The following is a 19,252-nucleotide window of genomic DNA, read 5'->3' as shown; positions in this document are numbered from 1 at the left end:
TGCTTTGAGCAAGGAGGGAAGTAGCCCAGGAAAACTGCCTTTCCTGTAACACTGTCAGCCTGCAGGGACGTACAAAAGAACACAAGTCTAGCAAGACAAAGGCTGTTCATGCCCTTCACCAGGACACATGGAAGGTCCACGCAGCAGCAGTGACCCTGAGTCCCTGCTTTGCTCCAGAGCATTGAAAGACCATGAGGCGATGGCAGTCCTCGGCAAAAAGCAGCAATCCAGAAGCAACCAGGTGTCAGATATGTTTGTGCTCAGATGACACCCACTTGTCGCCTGACTTCCAGAAGTCAGATGCCTGCCTCCTTCACGGCAGCTTTGAAAATCTCCTCAAAGCCATTTCTCAGAAGTCTGCAGTTACTCAGCGCGAGTGCCCCCGTTCGCAACATTAAGATGGTGAAGTGCATTATTTATGGATTCAAATGGCACAATCTTCCTCCAAAGTTATCATCCCAAAGGGTATAATTGGGATAAAACCCTTGATTGTGTGCTATGGCCTAAGTAACACTTGGGCAGTAAATAACTCTTGGCTTTCAGCCACTTGATCAATAGTCAGAGCTGACTGAAGGCTTACCATCAAGGCATTCAAGAATAATTAAATGTTTCAAAGAAATGAAAAATTTCATGGAAATAGCTATATTTTAAGGAAAACTGTTTTTTTTTTTTTTTTTTTTTTTTCAGTAAAAATAAATAAATAATGGGAATAAAGACAAGTTATTTTATTTTACCTTTTTCAACAATGTACAAACCTGTTACACAAATCGCTTCCACCTTTTGTCCTCATTAACCTCTTCCCTTCATTAATCCCCTTGTTTAAGTAGATGACTGTCTAACTGAAACGAGGAATTACTACCTGGGAATAGCTCTAGTGCTTATGCTGCTGCCATCTTGGGAAGGTTTCGGAAGCAGGCTAAGAAAAGGTATTCAGATTCCAGAAAATATACTTTATAATGTGAAACAGAGGAAATTGGATGAATTTACAGCATCCAAGAGACTCAAAGCTTTGATAAATTTACTGAATGTCTCCACAGTGCCATCACTGAAGTAAGCACCATTGTAGCTGTGTAGCCACAGTAACACATCACTTGGCTTGTCAATTCTCTCTGAGTTAATTAACTCCAAGTTTACACAGCTTTTAGAGCAAATTCTTTAGATAGTGGTTTTGATAAGTTGAACGGGCTTTCTGAGAACTTTCTTCTTATGAACTTTTAAATCATTTGCTACACTGCAAAGACATTTTCCTCTTTACTTTCATGTCTAAGTAGGAGATATTCTCCTTTTGATAAACGTATGAAAAGCATCCTTCTACCAGACACTATGAAACATAAAATTTCAAAAGCCAGTCCTAAAATAGGCCTCATAGAAGCAGACCCAAGGGCAGGAACTGCAGGACTGAAATATCACATCTGTGAAATAATAGATCAACGGTCACGCACACATCTAACTCCCAGTACTAAAGACTTCAGGGGCTGAAGAAAATGGCTCAGGTGCCTGTGACTACGTCTGGATATGCTTCTTTGGACTTAGCAGTTCTGACACCATTTGAATAGAAGGCATCACTGCCTCTGAGTTGTTGCTTTAATTGCAAACTTGTACCTCTCAGTAAACCTTGCACTCTTTCTCATTAGTGGAGGTGTCAATATATTTTCCCTTAAGTATCTGGCATTTGTATTGTCAGGGTTCAGCCCCCAGCTGAAAGCAGATGCATCTCCTATGAAGTTTTCAGTACCTCAAGACATTTAACAGCTTCTGGTTTATTGCTACCGAGCAGTGCTTGGCTTGCATCTGTTGCCGTCCGTCGGTGTAGGTGGGTGCATTGCTTCCCTGTTCGTAAAATGGAATTACAGCACTTCTTTACATCACAGTTATGGTACTTGGGTAGATGGTCTCAACACAGTGAGCAATTTGACAACACTGTAGGACAGATTCCCTAGATAAGATTGTGATTTAAGTATAGAAAGGTTCGGCGATGAAAAGACCCTCCAAATCATTGTTCCCTATGGATCACTGGTGAGCCAGATGCTCCCCTTCTCTAACATCTGGCTAAAATTCATTTCTCTTTGGAATCCTTCCAACATGGCTCCCACTATCAAAAAATTGCACTCCCATACCTGAACTATTCAGCTCATATCCCCAGTCATTGCACTTTATGCAGTGTTACATAAATGTTCAGAGCGATGAAAGAAATATGAATGGAAGTTATGACTCAAAGGAATAATTCCATATACACTCTACATGCTGTATGGTAATGCATCCAGAGGAAAAAATTGATCTTGTAACATTTATCACTGAGATTTAGTGAGATTTACAACTAAGCTAGATTTAGCATCCCACTTGGGATGTGAAAAAAATGGGTAAAGATGGGGCTGCACAAATTCTAAGAGTGCCAAAAGGATACTGAGAAGTCTTGTGGTGCATGGAAGACAGTAGAGAGATAACCCTATTGGCCATAACATTTGCTATGTTGGCATAAGGTTATGAGTATTATGAATATTTTGTCAATGATACAGAGAATAAGGGCCAAGAAATGCCAGCAGCAATGAAGACTGCAAAGAGCAACTGGCGAAAGTGAACCAGAGAATTATACAACAAAGAATCAAAATATGTGTATGGATGTTAATTTCCTGAACTTAAAAACCTACACTACAAAAGAAAATAATTCATCAGGAATTAAAGCACTATCAGGAATAAAGTGGAACAATTTTATACGAGCAACAGCAGTAACAGACATCTGACTGGGTTAGGAACCTGACTGTAGTATTATGTATCAAATGACCACTATTTTTCAGCTCAATTTTTAGATATGATTAGGAGGCTAATAGAAGAAAAGAAATCACAATAAATACAAGAGTCTGTGGCCAAGTGGTTCCGCAGGTTTTTGATCTAGCAAGGAAGCAGAAAGGGAGAAAAACTGTTGCCACTGAAGCGTTACCTTTTGCCTTATTGATCTGCCAAGAAAAAAATTCTACAATCAAGTATCAAAATAATTAATTGGAAATGTTGATGGTAAAGATCCTGGAAAATACCATAAATCTTCCTAGCTGATTAATGTGATCTTTGAAAATACCATGATAAATGTTAATTACATGCAAATGGCAACAGTAAAGTTGTTAGAGCAGGACTGGAAGCTCGGTGATTAGCACCATTGCTCCTGGTTCCCTTGACCTCATGTAGTAAGCCCGAAAGCACATGTAATAAATAATGTCATGATCAATACACACTGAATCCTCCTTTTTTTTTGAGCTGGGGAAAGATGGTGAAAACAGTACACTTCTTCATACTGCAGGAGATTTGGAAAAGACAGTCAAAACTCAGCCCATCAAGCAGAGGGCCGTGTCAGAAGGCATTGCAAGAGAAATGGAGTGGCTCATTTTCTTGCTTTCCCTTCACAAAGATGGTATCTCATCCCCTGAGCTTCATCTGCGGCATAACTTCACCTACTCCTCAAGTTCTCAGCTTACAACAAAATAAGGAGTACCTCTAATGCCTTTTATTCAAAATAAATAAATAAATAGATTTAATTCCTGTGCGTGCATCTCCTGACTTCATCCAGTGAGACTTCTCATCAGGAGAAACAGAGAAGCTTCACCTAAGAATAACCGCGAGGCTTTGAACGTGAGAGATATTTGCCTTTTCCTTCCCTCCTGGAGGTAACCGCAGCGCGACTGAGAGCTCAGTCTCTGATGCATTTATTTAGTATTTACTTACATCAGAGGCCAGGCGTTCTATGGCATCTCTTTAGGAGGGATTTCAGAGGAAAATTCAGGTTTCCAGAAGACCAAAACTCACCAAGGATGCCTCTCAAAGTACTGCAGACCAACACTAAACAATAGGCTGTCTCTGGAAAAAGAAAATTCTAACTTTCTTGCAGGCTGATAAGGTTTCAGGTTTTTAAATTCATTTCTAGACTGCTAACTAAATGTTTAGGTTCTTTGTTGATGCTCTGGAGCTTGCAAAGCTGATTGCAAAGGTGAGCTGTGCCACCCATGGGCAACATGCCCTGGTCCTTGAGCTGCATGTGCTGTCAAGGAGCCTTACAGAGGCACTCCCTGGAGACCCGAGGCAGGGAAGACGCTTCGTCTCACCACCATGAGTTGCAAGCATCCAGCAACCCAATGAAGTTGCAGAGCAGACTACATGCAGCAGGGTGAGAAAGAAAATTACCAAAAAAAAATAATAAATCTCAACCTGATTCAGGTATTTGAGGAAAACTAATGTTTTGGGTACTTTCAAGGCACAGAAAGCACGAATTGTACAATTGCTATTAATAGCTTTTCTGACATCATTGTATGTTATTCTTCATGGCCCTGCTGTGTTTTTCTCCATTAGACGGTAACCACAGAAACCAGAAATCAAACAAAAAATGAGCTCTCAACAGTAGAAGCATGGCATTATGGCACAGAATGGTACTCTGCACGTTTGTTATCTGAGCCTGCCAGGCAGAGACAGAGAAACAGATAGAGAAAAAAGGGGTAGCTTCGAGATGTGTATTAAATCTCAGGATGTCAAAGCACAAACCCAAACATACAGTGTGTGCAACAAACTTCTAAAGAGAGAAAAGCAAAGAACTACTCAGTGAAATAGCTTTAGAAGATGAGGCTACATTTCTTCCTCCATAAATACAGCTCCATGATTTAGTCTCTCTTAGATGTTGAATATAAGCTGTCAGCAAGGAGACAGCTCTAGAGAATACTTAGATCTATGTGGTCAGTGCTCTGTAAGCTGCCTGCACACATCAGGATTCACTGCCTGTGGCAGTGCCTTCACAGGAGCAAGATTCATCCCCTAGTTACACAAAATCAGCCTCCCGGTCATACAGACAGCTAAAATATAAGGAAAAACCCCATGATATCCCCATTCTTCAATAAGCTTCCACTTGCACAAATACAAACTTTCACGTCTGTTTGCACACAGAGCCTGCAATTTTAGGGGCAAAACAACCCAGACATGGATAACTTTGTAGAGACTAGAGATGCAACCAGTAACAGGGCTGCTTTAGGTAAATGTTGATCCTTTTGTACTGTTCTGCCTTGGAATAGGTCAGTCACCATATGGGCTGTATCTATCTTGTCTTCCAAAGGAGTGAATTTCAGCTGAAGGAGGAGAGAACAGAGAAGCACTTCTAACTCATCGCTACACAGCTCTGCTGCAAAACACGCTTGCAGCAGAAAGGCAAGCAGTCTCACAAAACCCCTTTATTCAATGACACCTCCATTGCCTCATACATGTGGCAGGGGAGGTGATTTCTGTTTGTACTCATTAGATGTAAAAAAACAAATCCCTTAAAGTCTAGATTACCATTAAAGAGCCAACCTTGGTCACGAGCCATCATACAGTTACTGCATTTAACATAGTTCATTTTGAAGACAGGTAGATTGGCTAAACTTGACTAAACATCCACTTTCAATCTTCCTAACTTTGCTTCAGTCTTAGCCCTGCAGCACTCCTCTTTGCCTCATGTCAGGGATGACAAAGAAGTCGGGTAAGGTAAACTTCTTTGTTCCTTTCCAGACACACTAATTACCAGATCTGAAGAGTCAAGAGGTGAACTCCTCCCAGAAGCCACGAGATTAACTGGAAAAAAAAAAAAGTCATCTAACAAACCATTCTGAAAAAATAATGACATTTTTCCCTGGAGCCATAAGGACTGGAAGCTTAAATTTTCTTTTGCCCTGTTTAAATAAAAAATGAATCTCTGTCACATATTTTTAAAAAAGAGTGTACTGACAAATAAACCAAAGTCTTTTGCTGAAGCCATTTGGGTTGGCAATGTAGTTTGTTGCTTCTTCTCATGTTTTCTTTTCCTATTTCATAACCGGCCAAAATGCCTGAAGTATAAAACATTCCAGTTAATTTTCTGGAGCACATAGTGTTGGCAGAACTTCAGTGGGAACAGTTTAGACAGCCACTGAATGTTTTTGAAATCTCCCATTTTTCTGATGCAAAATGAAGCTCCGCATTAATGGAGAAGGCTGCCACTTGATAGGAGTAAGTCCTACATCTGGAAGAGAGATAGCAAAAGCAATAACTGTACCGTGGCTCTTATCCAGTGCTGGCTTTGTAATAGCAATAATAGTTATCTAGTCAGTGAATGCAAAGCTTAATTCGTATTTTGCAACACCTTAGAAATTTCGAAGGGCATCTAGGTAAAGCTAAGTGCTCTGCTCTCGTCAGTTCATTTAGTGCTGCTCTGTACCTCTTCACCCCATGCTCGCCATGGGCGACAGGGGCCCTTCCAGCACAGGGTGCGTGCTCCTACGTGGGTGGAGATCATGGCCAAGGAGACCCCAGCAGTGCAGTGGCCTAGAACAGCCTGTTAAATCAGATGGCATCAGATCCCATGTTTTAGGGTGCAGGGTGTACCCTAGTTTTTCTTACCCAAGGAAAACTGCACCTGAAACATGAGTCGCCTTGGAAAACAAGGGGTCTACATATAGGCATAAAGTAGCAGTAGCAGCTGGTCTCTATTTTCTTACTGGATAGTTTTTATACAAAGGTGTTCATAACTTCTTAAAATTAATCCTAGCAAAATTCAGTTTTGAGGGATTTGTTATTTGATTATTTTTTTAATGTTATGAATAGAAACTGTTCCTACAGCTTCATATTTCTGACAAATTCTACTTTCTGCTTTTAAATCACCTTTTGTTTAAAAGGAAGATAAGTGTTAGAAATGAGAAACAGCAGAATTAAAGTAAAATGTTTAAACCTAGTCAGATTTTTTTCATTTTCATTTTATGAAAATGTTCAGCAATAAATTCTCACTTCCATTAAAAACGTAATAAAATAAGGCAAATACTTCTGCCTACTCTCTTAAAAATATGCAAAAGCACATTATTGAATACAAAACTAAAAACATGTGTGGTCTGTGATGTTTAACAGGTCTCCAAAGAAAACAGTATCTGTCTTGATTTGTGTAAAAAAAAAAAAAAAAAAAAAAAAAGTAAAAGTTGTGAAAGCACTTAATGAAAGTAATCCATTTGAAATGGAAGAGGAGAAAGGATTTATTTAATAGAATGGTTAAAAAACAGATATCTGCGAGGAGTGACAGTTTTGAAACTAAGTATTATGTTAGCTAGGGATAATTCCTATTTTTCAAAAAGCTGGTTTTATAAAGATTAGCCCAGCTCCCTCCACAGAGATAGGGTGCTGCAGGCGGTTGCTGTAACACGTCTGCCCAAATTACAATGAATGATGGATTTATTACCTTTCAGTGATCCTCAGAGAAACATGGTTTGCAAGTGTAACACGGGCTTTCTCAACCACAGTGGATGCAAAGGCTAGTTACATTCTCTTTTCCCCTTCCCCAGCTCAGGATGGGCCACACCAGCACCTTCCGTATGCAGCAGCTGAAGCACAGAAAAATTCCCCTCTGCAAAGGGAAGCCCAGGCTGAGGCCTTGGGTTTATTCCAACCTTACTTGTTGTAAGACTTGCCTAAGATGTCCTTGATTCTGGGCAGTTTTGGTTCCTGACACCAGCCTGTCTGACTTCCTGGGAAGACAAAGCATGAATTAATAGTGCATAGAGGGTGGAACAGTAGGTCTCATTATTTGCACACTTCATTAAATGACTCTTTAATGGGATTAAAGATTTGCCACTGCCCAGCAAGACACCCTATCACTTGCACACATTTCTGAACACAGTACTAGCAAGCAGCTCAGCTGGAGGGGGAAAAAGAAAACGTGTAGTAGTAGAACTGAAATAAACACACAGAAACAAGTCAAATTGCTTAAAAGTGAAGTAACCTGCCCCTCACTAACCCCTCTTTGCAGCATCATGGCATTGCAGACCTGGGACACTCCCAAGCTGGTGTATCTGTGCTCACCAAGACGTAGCTATCCACACATTGCATGGCCCTGCAAAAATAACCACGCTGCAATGTTAGCATCCCTTCCAGCCTCAAAAATGCTCATGTCTGATGAAGACCAGAGCCAGCTGTAAGGGCTGGAGGCAGCACTAGGGGCACAGAATGGCTTCATTTCTGACAGATTCCTCACATACAGCTGACTTGGTGGCTTTACCCAGCGGGGAACATACTGCTGGGGCAAGGCGGGGAGATACAACGCTCCCTGATTTGTGTGGCTGCTATTATTTATGTTCTAGATTTTTCATGGAAAACCAAGGTGTGATTTCTATTAGGCAGAGAGTCCATTGTTCAGCATCTCAGTCCAGCGCTGCCAGGATATTTAGGGCACTCTTCACTGGGAACCTGTTTGGGTAAACCCTCAATGATAAAGGCATTCAGATCTCCACAAAAACAACAGCAGACCCTGAATCACACCGATTGCCAGTGTGTTCTGGGGGAGTTAAATGGCTCTGTTGTTTTTAAACTAAGGCAACTAAGTGCTTGAGGAACCTAGATGCTCTGGAAAGAAATGAGGAAGTATGAAAGATTTACACTAGAGCCCTACACAGATGCCCATGCATCTGTGTAGAGCAAAGGTTTGCTGCCCGCATCTGGCTGCTGGGGCACAGCCTGCTTATTGCCTGCTCCGGTGGGGAAGGAAGCACTGCTCAGTGCAAAGGAGACATCGGTTTTGCGAACCCATTTCTTTTGCTGCCTTACAGCCCATCAAACTCTAAATCTGTATCATAAAGCATGGCACAGCCAGTACCCCCAGCACATCACAGGAATTGAAACACAGTGATTCTGCTCCTTCCTCCTCGCCCCATGCAGCCCTGGGGAAATTTATCTGCAAGAACAACTGGAAAACTACAGCTAAAGTACAAAGATGTGTGATGGGTTAGACGCTGGCTGAAAAGGGAAGAGGCAACAAAGGGCTTAGTGGGGATGTTTCTTCACAACTCATTTTCCACACGTCAGTCAGGTCCATTTCCTTTTCTCAGAGGGAGCCGCAGTTTTACTGAAAGGAGATTCATTTTCCTGTTTTATGTGAAAGATCTTCTTCTCCATTGCACTTGATTTTTCAACACCTGTCCCCCACAATACCACATCCAAGCTGCTTGCCAGGTGTACAGCTCAGTACACATCACAGCCCAGTTTTAATTTTGCCCAGATTGGGAATCAGCCCAACACAAAAGCAGAAGCCGTGGCCAGGGCAGGAGTAGGTTTTGCCTTGACCCCACAGGATTAGAAGAGAGGGAAGTGTCCTGAGCCATACAGCTTTGATGTAGCTCCACGTTTTGGAGTCTTCGCGTACAACTCCTGAAAAGTGTCAGAAGTGCTAGGCCCAGGAGTGGTTTCCTAAAGCTGCTGGCTGTAGGGATGCTCCAGAAAGCCCCTTCTATGGCAGAGCTTTGGCACTTGACTCCAGTGCCCTCATCTCCACAGGACAGACAAACCCCCAAACCCTACCCAGAGGGATTTGCAGCCCTGGCATTATAATGTTGGTGAATTTGGCACAGCACTGGCACCTGCTATTCTGGCAAAGGGCTTTCAGTTCAGCTAATGGAAAAAGGCATATTTCAGCAACGCAGAGGCTGAAATTCCAAAGGTAATTTAGGGGATAGCAGTCACAAGTGCATGACACTTTCTGACCTTTCCATTCTGAGCACCCACTTACTGCATTTCGCACGATCTGTTCTGACTGTTATCACGGTGCTCCTGCCTTCTGGGACATTAGGGCCTGCTCCATCCATGCAAAGGCTAATGAGTAATCAGAGAATTAAAGAACAGAAGTAGCCTCTCTAGAGGCCATTTATGATTTCACATGCTCACCGAAAGTGCTAAACTGTTCACTGACAGAAGCCAAAAGTACCATCTCCCTGGTGCTATTGTGATGAAGTACTTAAAGCACTGACACCAACAACAGATAAATGTATCTCTTTAAAACATAATTTTAGAAATCAAGGTCAGCTCATGCTGAATAGAGGATACTATAGCTATTCAGTAAATAAATATTTATGTTATTCTTCCCCTGAACCTGCACAACTAGGTATGAAGCAGGACTAGCATATCTCCTGCTGGGGCTGGGTAAGTGAATAATATCAATACTCTCAATATTTTCGCGGGTGTCAAAATAGAAAACCACAAAAGCACATTACATTTCTCATAAGTAAACGCTCCTCAATATGCCTATAATAAAAAAAAAAAAAAAAAAAAAAAAAAAAAAAAAAAAGATTTTAAATGCATTCAGAAAAAGCAAAGCTAGTGGTTTCCCAATAGGGATGAAACGCAAATCCACAGAACACACTATATTATTTTTGCATGCTCAGATGACTTGCTTCCCTCAGCAATGCTCAAGGTTTTTTGTTGCATGGGAAGATCAGTGGAAAGAGCATGTCAATGGCATTTCTTTGGTGAAGGGAGATGAGGACACTATGCAGGCACACATGCAACCCATGTCCCTTATTTTGAGAGTTCTGTATCGACATGCAGCCGTGATCTGCCAGACTGTAATCAAGTTAAATTGGACCCAATTAATGCTTGCTAGCCCTGCTGGAATACAAAAAAAATAAAAAGATGAAATACAGAAATACAAAGATGCTCAGCAGTCTTTGCTGTTAAACCAATGCAGTTTTGTTTGTTCATCTTAGCAGTGTTGACAGCGGGAGGATTGCAGAGGCCAGAACACCACCCCAAGGAGCCCAGCAAGGCAGCAGAAAGCCCTTAAGCACAGTCAGTGTTTTATAGATTTTACATATTCATTTTGTTGCCTTAGGATCACTGGTTCATAAGCCTCATTTTTTTTTTTTAATTTGCAGCACTGATCACTTCTGTTAAGCTGCCTTCAAATTTCATTAGGATGAAATTTCATACATTATTCTTAAGTCATTATTCTTAAGTCATCTTAAGTCACTATTGCAGTCATATTAATTTATCAAACAAGAAATTCCAGCAAACAATCCACACATTCCAGCCTCCAAAAATCCCTTTTATTCCCCCTTTTTAATCCTCGTCATCTGGGATCTAGATAAATCTAGCTACAAACATTTCTACACTGAAAAACCATTTGATGACAAGCTTCCTGGCCAGCATTCTTGCAAAAGTTCAATGCCACGAAAGGGCTGTCAGAGAAACACCAAAGGAGCAAATGTTGAGGGGAGGAGGGGGTGCCTAGACAGACAGCTCTGCTTCTACACACACCTTTTCAACTGCTGTAATTCCCAACACAGTCAGATAGAAAATGTCTAGTCTGACACAACTGCTAGCATAAACACCCATGGCAAGGCTGGATCTAACCAGTAAATCTCATTATTTTGTCCTAACCTGCAGTAAAGCTAAGTGCATTTTCTTGCATAAGAGAGAAAACGTTAAAATCCTGACCTGGCAAAGGAAAATGGCCGGAAGGTTCTGATTTACTAGAAAGCAAAGTGGAGGAAGCTGCACCTTGCCAAAGAATTGTAGATATTGATTTTGCCTTCAGCCTCAGTGACGGTGGCTAAAAGCTTTCCTGTTCTGCTGGAGAAGAGGTGGTAATTTAAAAATATATATATTGTAATGTTTGCTCATAAAGCAGTGGTGTGTGCTGCTGCAAAACGACAGAGGAGCTTTTGGGTACTAAGCAGATCATGGGGTTTGAAAGGTGGAGGTTTTTCACTGTCAGCATGTCGCTCCTTCCCCTTCTTATATTTGAGTAGTGCTTGATAAGTAGGTTGAAGATGAAAAGTGTTTTAGCTTTAAAATAGCTCATTTCAGCCTTTAGAGTTCCTAGGAGAAACGACACCCTCCTTCAAAATGAAGAAGAGGTAAATACCATTCAAACACTTCTGAAGGAAAAAACCTTGCCTTGTTCCTGTTAAGCATTAAATATAGCATTTAAGCTTCCAGCAGACCTATTTCCTATGTACCTTACCGTCACACAGAGAAAAGAGCCCAAGTGACTGTGCCAGGGAGGCACCTGGACACGTGCAGCTCAGTGTGCTGCTGGCTGAGGCTGGACCTCTTCACCAGACCAGCAGCCTGCCTTCCTGGGGGCAGCCAGCTCACGGAGGTGCTCCCATCTACTCTGTCTGACCAGGACTGCTACGGGGTGATGGAAACTTCTGGCTGCAATGTGCAGCCTAGGACAGCCTGCTCGGGGTTGGATGTCCAATTGACAGGTGGATAAGGCTAGGGGAACCGCTTTCACCCACCACACACGAGGTGTAGGTGAGAAAAGGAGGCTAGGCAAGGCCTGCCAAGCAGCACCCAAGGGACCAGCAGGATGGGTCCCACTTTCCCCCACTGGTGGGGCCTCTGGGACACAGCTGGGACCCATGTAGGAGGCACGAAACTTGCCTGGTGTGGACTGCAGGTGGGCACTGAGCACACATCAGCCCCCACAAGGCAGCGCTTGGTGGCAAAGAATCAGGATGAAGTAAACCCAGTGTTTCTGGCTACATCATAAAACCCTTCCCAGAAGTGCTAAAACTTTAATTGAATTGCTGTTTTCAGTCATTCGATTTTAAAGACCTACCTCTTTTCTGGGAATATTGGGTCTCTAACAACCCTAGTATATCAGAGCAGCATCTTTATGTAATTAAACCAACCTCACAGCAATTTCCAGACTGACTGCTCAGTACAGCAGTCCCTGGGCTGTCCGAACCTTACTCAGTAACTGCTCTTCAGCTAGCCTGCTCTTGGTGATGGTGGAGGAACATTTTGACTCAAAGAAGAGGGAGGAAAAGGAGAAACGCATCACAGAATCACAGAATTTCTAGGTTGGAAGAGACCTCAAGATCATCGAGTCCATCCCTTCCTGACTGCGTGGCCCCTCTCCCCTCCCCACAGCCTCCCATCCGAAGGCTACACAGCAAATCCCGTCCCCTCATTTGGGATGCCTGACGATGATTTACTGAAGCCCAGACATGAATGGCAATTCCACGCAAGTGAGGCAGCCCAGAGCCTCCGCGACTGTTGCACAACATAGCTGGAATAAATCAAAACAGCTGCCTTGAAATTAATTGCAAGGATACTGGTGCATACACTGACAAGAGATCTGGTCCCTCTGACTTGAACAGATTGTGGTTTATTTCCCTGGTGCCTCAATTCAGAAAGAGACTATTTAAATCAAATACTATGCTTTAAATCATGTCCCTTCTTGAAAGTAGCTGTTATTTACTCCCCAATTTCATTGCAGGCACTGCAGCCCTCATTATTCAAGCATAATTACAAGAGGAAAAACAAGCATTCTTCATATAATTATACCAAACACTTCACTTTTAGTTCATTAGATCTCTGGTATCTTTCTCCCATTCTTCATGCATCCTCTTATTTTTGTTGCTCTTCAGTGGCTGCTGTTTACCTGGCAGACCTTTCCAGTTTACATACACGCACACACACAGATATATATATATACACACACGTGTGTGTGTGCATGTGCAAACTGCAAGTATTTTTATACTGTAACCCCCAGTAAGGTGCCTAAACAGCTGAAATTATTTCTTCCAATAAAATAATCTCTTGAATTTATTGACCATGAACTTTAAACAACACTTGCAATTGTTGCTTACCCATTTCTCCCAAGAAAGGCCATCAATTTTTTACAACTTTTTGCACTATAAAATGTTGTCTGAGGCACTTATTCTTTTCAGCTTGCTTTCTTTCATTATTCTGCTGCCTTTTTTTCCTTCCCCTAGTCATTCATTAGCTTGTAACATCAAGATCCTAACATGCAGAGCAGGTCAAATCAGTGGTGCATAGACAGCAGGACTGCAGCCATCTGATGTCAGTCACTGCCCCATCTCAAGGTACTACAGAAAGCCAACACGAGTCTCCTGCCATCTTCTAGAGAATGAGTTTCCAGTGTTATACCTTACAGTCCCAAAAGGATTCTGAGTCTCCCCTACAAGGCATTAAAGCAGTTCCTTAAACAGCTGTGGAAGTTTCAGTGCTAGATCGTGAACTTTTAAAACATTTTTTCAAAAGAAACTCCCCAAACATTACCATAGACAGAAATCAGGATCAAAATATCTATACTTCTGTGGTTCTGTTTGTTTGTTTGTTTGTTTTTCAGAGAATATTTATGCTCATCCCTTTTTTTTTGTGGCTATATTCCAGCATAACACTGACTGAGAAGAACACGGCATTCGAGGCGAGCACAATGTGACTAGGGCAGGCTCCCAGAACTGACATCTGGCTCATGCAAAGACTTGAAGAAGGAAAAAACAAGGTGATTTCAAACCACCCAAAGCCAGAGAAACATACCAAGCAAAGCGCTGGGTTGAAGAATATTAGAACAGTATTTATGTCAGAGCAAACCTCCTGCCGACTCTAGTGCACTGTGGGTCCTGGGGAAGCTGCACTGGTTTCTTCTTGAAAACTCTAGTCTAAGTAAAAACCCATTTAGTCTAAACAGTAACATTTTCTCCCCAAAGTGGCCAAGTATCATAGCAAAGTGGATTAATTACTGAGCTAGCATCTTTCCCCTGACTGGTGACAAAACTCCAAGTGAAGAGGACAGTCAGTAGTCAAAGCACTGCAGCACATTTGTGTGTTTAATGTCAGGGAGTATAGAAGTGATGTCTCCAAAATCAGGAGGATTGTTTTGATTTTTGGGGAAGAATGATGCTGCTGAGAAGGATTTGCACAGCCCCCCTGGTGCAGCTCTGATGCACCAGTTTTCTGGCTAAAGTCAGCTCAGCACATCCATAACTGAGAGAATGTCACTGATTTCCTTTCTTCAAAATAAAGGATTGAAAATGTTGAAGGAGTGTATAGAAATGCCCTCTGAAAGATGATAAAAAGCACGGGGAAGGTCTATAGAAATCATTGTTTTGCACTTTTGCTTTTTTTAAGCTGCACAATACTCATGAAACATTGTGGCCAGCTGTTGTTCTCACACAAAGAGGGTATCACTGTTGTGATGACAATGATAATGATTCCCCCAATGTGAACACAAAGTGAAAGACACTATCTTATAAAGCATATAGAAGACAGGATGGAAGTGCTTATTGCTTAAACAATGACATTTTAAATGAATAGACACAGTTGCGAACTGGTCTGTATCTTAGCCTTGCACAATCTTAGATCTATTTTTGAAAATTTAGATATTTAGAGGCTAATTCATACAAGATATGACTAGAGGTGTTTTGAGGCAACTGTCAGAGAAGTGGAAGGATTCTTAGTATCAGCACTTACTTTTAAGTAACATTATCGCTATTTTCCTTGAAAATAAAGGTCATTTCTAACCATGCACAGGAGCACTTGGTACAGACACAGAAAGGTATGTTTAACTGCTGATAGCTGTCTGATACCAATGTTTCTCTGTTTGTAATCCAGCTTTTAACCTTTAGCCGGTTTGTGGTGGTAACACCTTTTATCCAAACAGAAATAAACCTCAGCAGGTTTCTTTCATCATCCCACATTTTGCAGGCCAGTCTGAAGCATTCTTTTGCTGATTTAATCCCTCAATTTTTCTCTGACCCCTCTAATTCTTAACACCGTCCTGGCAGGCAAATGTTGGACACAGCGGAGCAAGGGCATTCAAGTGGTTGTAACAGCATTCCCAACCCTTGCCTATCTTCTTTTCTGCAAGATGAGGTACGTGCAGGCATAAACACAGACTCTGGGCACCTAGAGAGCCAATAAGACAGAATGTGCTCATGTAAAATGGATTTTTAGCTGCCTGATATTCATGCATTCAGCCTGGCTTCCCTGTTTCCCCACCAAACAGATGTTCAGAGAGCAGACAGGCAAACACACACTAGTTCTTTGATAGTGGGTTTATCCTCCTCACCTGTTTAGAAGTTGTTTATCAATATAGGAAAGAGAAAAAATGTGGTACAGACGAGGTCTGCAGCTCACATGAACCCTCCCCAAAGGCAAAACACTAATGTCTGTTCTCACAGTGGTTAGTTATAACGTGGGACTCCCTCCCTGCCTCAGTACGTCACTGAAGATGAGGAATTACACAGGGGATTTAAAGGAGGAACAAATCTCATTCTAACTCTAATCTTCAGAATGGTAATAATGAAGGAAGTGAAATCTATGGGTATTAAACACAAAGAACAGAAAGAAGTCCTGGAATGGAAATACAGCTTACTGCTTATGCCAGGCTCTAGGAAGAAGTGAAACCACCCAAGACAAAGCATAAGGTGGAGAAGGTTCTTACTCCTGGCTAGGAAGCCAGGCATTTTGGAGGCAGGGTACTGGCCCAGGAGAGCCGTTCGGACCAAACCTGGCAAACTCTATTTTCTCAAGTTTGAAAATCCATTTTCATCTATTGTCAGGAGAAGTGTACTAGTAGCTCTGAGCTTGCTTTTCAGCCTTCCATGCAATTAATTAAAACCAACCCTTTGCTTTCACTATCAAGTGGAAGAAAATAAGCTGCTCTGTGGAAGCTTACACCACAGAGAATACTGTGCCAGAGGGTGAGAGATCACGATTTTTTTATTTTTATTTTTTGCATTCCTTTATATCTTTACTCTGTTGCATAGAAGTTGAAAGATTTAGAGAACGATTCTCAATCTGCTTGCAGTTCTTTATCATTTAAAATGCAATTTCTAGGAATATTATTACTTGCTTAAAATATAAAGGACAGCTTTTACTGTGACAGAAACACATGGTTTCAGTATTAAAAATAGACCCACAGGGTCCTCTGTATGTTAAGTGATAATGAAATGGTGTTTTATTGTCAAAGCTGTAAAATCAAATGCCAAAACGAAAATATGGTGTCCACCTTCTACACAGATCAGCTTCTACCACTGTCTTTTATTCTGCTGCTCTGAAGCAGCAGGTAAACTGGCCCAGAAATCATGGCTCAAATAGGCAACCTAAAACTGACCTTCTACCTTTTTTTTTCCAAGCAAGAACTTCACACCAAAATCATTATCAAGCCAGAGCACTTGTGTACAAATGAGTCTCCTCCTGTCTCTGAATCAATCAACTTCTGAGCAGCAGTCATGACATCAAAACACAGAAAAGATGACCAGCTTATTCACTCCTCTTGTAGCAACACAGGCAGAATTCCTAACACTGCTCCAAGGGCGTTAGAAAGGAAACAAAACTTACATTGATTTTTCAGGGAGACAATGATCCAGAGACAACAACCTCTTGAGCAAGATTTTTAAGTGGAAAAATATTTCACTCACCACAAGAAGCTTCCAAAATTTGATCCCACTACTTTCCATCCCTCTCTGCTAGAAAATGCATCTCCCTTGAAAATTGCACAGGCCCAGTGTTGTAGCAAATTGCACAGCACCCCAGGATCTGGGCTCCTAGGGTGGAGGCTGCAAGAATCCACTTAGGAAACAAGAAATCCCTTCTTAATGACTATAGGAATGTGAAGAGCAGAACAAGATTAGCGTGTGTTTACACTGACTTGATTCACACTAAAATCACAACAAAATTGATACTTCTTTACACTCAAGCCATTTATTTTATGGTAATGCATCAAAATGAAGTAGTAATGTTTGAAGGCCCCTTATATTACTAGGGTGTCATAAAGAGCCACTAAGGCATGAGATATGCACATAGGCAAGTGAGAGCAAAATCCCCTCAAGTGTCTACTTCTATTTTGATTGTGTATATGTAAGAACAGATAAAACCTTCAGGGCTGAATAAAAAGTGTGGTCAGCAGACAGCCATCCTGCCTGGTTGGTTGTTTTGTTGAGGGCTTTTTTTGGACAGGAAAGCAGCTGAGGTGCCTGGGTGCTTTAAGAATTGTAGAGTGATCTTGATCTGTGTGTGAGAATTTAGAGCAGAACGGGAGAAAACTCGAGTTTCAGCAAAGCTGTTAGAAAGGTGAGATGTTCAGCAAAGAAAAATGTAGTATTTATAGACTTAAGACTCATGGAGCTACTTTAGAAAGTATGTTAAAGTCATGCTTTTTTTTTTTTTTTTTTTTGAGAACTAAGTGTCATAACTCAAGTAGGGTTTCCTTCGAATCTCTTGGAGGAGGATAACGAATACATTTGCTTAAAGAATTAATCACAAAAATCACTCGAGTAAAAGACTGAGTGGAACCATTCCATCCGGAGCTGTCTTTGGCTTTCAGAACTTGCCCCCCATCCAGTACGAGTTTCAGCAGCTGCTACAACTGAAGAGGCAGGCACACCATCAGCACTTGGCATAAGACTGCTGGAAGGTGCAGAGAGAGACAACTAATGGCCGTGCCTAATCCCAGGGGGAAAATGCTGGGCTGGAAATCCAGCCTTACGTCACCAGATGCGCTAAGCCTGCGGGGACCAGAGCTTCTCCTCTTGCAGGAAGTAATTACACCAGATATTTGATAACTGAGTTTACTCCCAAGAAATGCAGGCAGGGCAGCGCACAGTTCAGACAGAAAGCCCTTCAGATCCACCTCCCACCAATTTATGCCAGTCTAGGCCTGCTGCTTTGCAGCACAAAGTTTAACCTAGAGGGACTCAAGGCAGATTAGTTTGTTTTTTTGTTTGTTTGTTTGTTTGTTTTTACATGCTTCATCCTATCCACGGCTGTAAAGTAAATTATTCAGCTTTATCCACACAGTCCCTCATCTGCTTCAGTACTACCCAGCTCATTAAGAGACCAATACTTTCCTCGTGCTTTCTTTTTGTTTGGCGCCTGCTCTGTTCCCCCCATCCTTTCCCATATGTCAATCAAAATTAGAGCCCCCCCCCTCTCTGATTTGCGCTGTGGGAATTTTTTTTAACAAACGGGAACGCTTATGACTAGGAAGGAACAAAGAACATGTGTTTCTTGAAGCCATATATTCTAATCTGAGTAACGAGAGGAAAGCCACAGAAAATAAACAGTTTGGTGATTTCTTATTGAAGTCACAGGAAGTTTGCTCATGTAGCATGAAACCGCCCACCATGAAACTCCCCAGTGAAGTAACAGATCCAGTGCCATGACAGAGCTGCCATGCACATACCCTAACATTGACTCTACCCAATGTTAAGTTGGGTGACTGGAACAGAAGGAGGAAAGCTTTCTTTCCTGAGAAGCCAGTGGAGAAAGCACTGGCAATCTGCATTTGACCATTTTCTAAGTGGTATTTTTTAATTACCTATTATTCCTCTTAAATTGAAGCTATACCTCTTTTGCTTAGCAACTCTGATCTGTCTTATGTGGTCTCCAGCTGAAACCAGGGCTCCTCTCTGGTATGTCATCAAAAGCAACTACAGATCTGTTGATGCTGCAGACGTCAACACAGCACTGAGGCAAAGGAGCTGGAGCAGGTGCCAGAAATAAACTACCCACTGCAACTTGCAGCTTGCGAGGAACAGAATAAATGGGTCCACAACAGCTTATCCCGGTATCAACATAAGACTTATCCTACAGTATCCTGTACTGACTGTCCTGAGGATATTTGCAGCAAAAGCCCCAAGCACATCCCAGCTAAACAGAATGGGATAGGCACAGAAAAAAGTGAAGCAATCTG

This window comes from Aythya marila (genome assembly GCF_965140915.1).
Source record: "Aythya marila genome assembly, chromosome: 3".
NCBI lineage: Eukaryota > Metazoa > Chordata > Aves > Anseriformes > Anatidae > Aythya > Aythya marila.
This window is presented reverse-complemented; position numbering follows the sequence as displayed.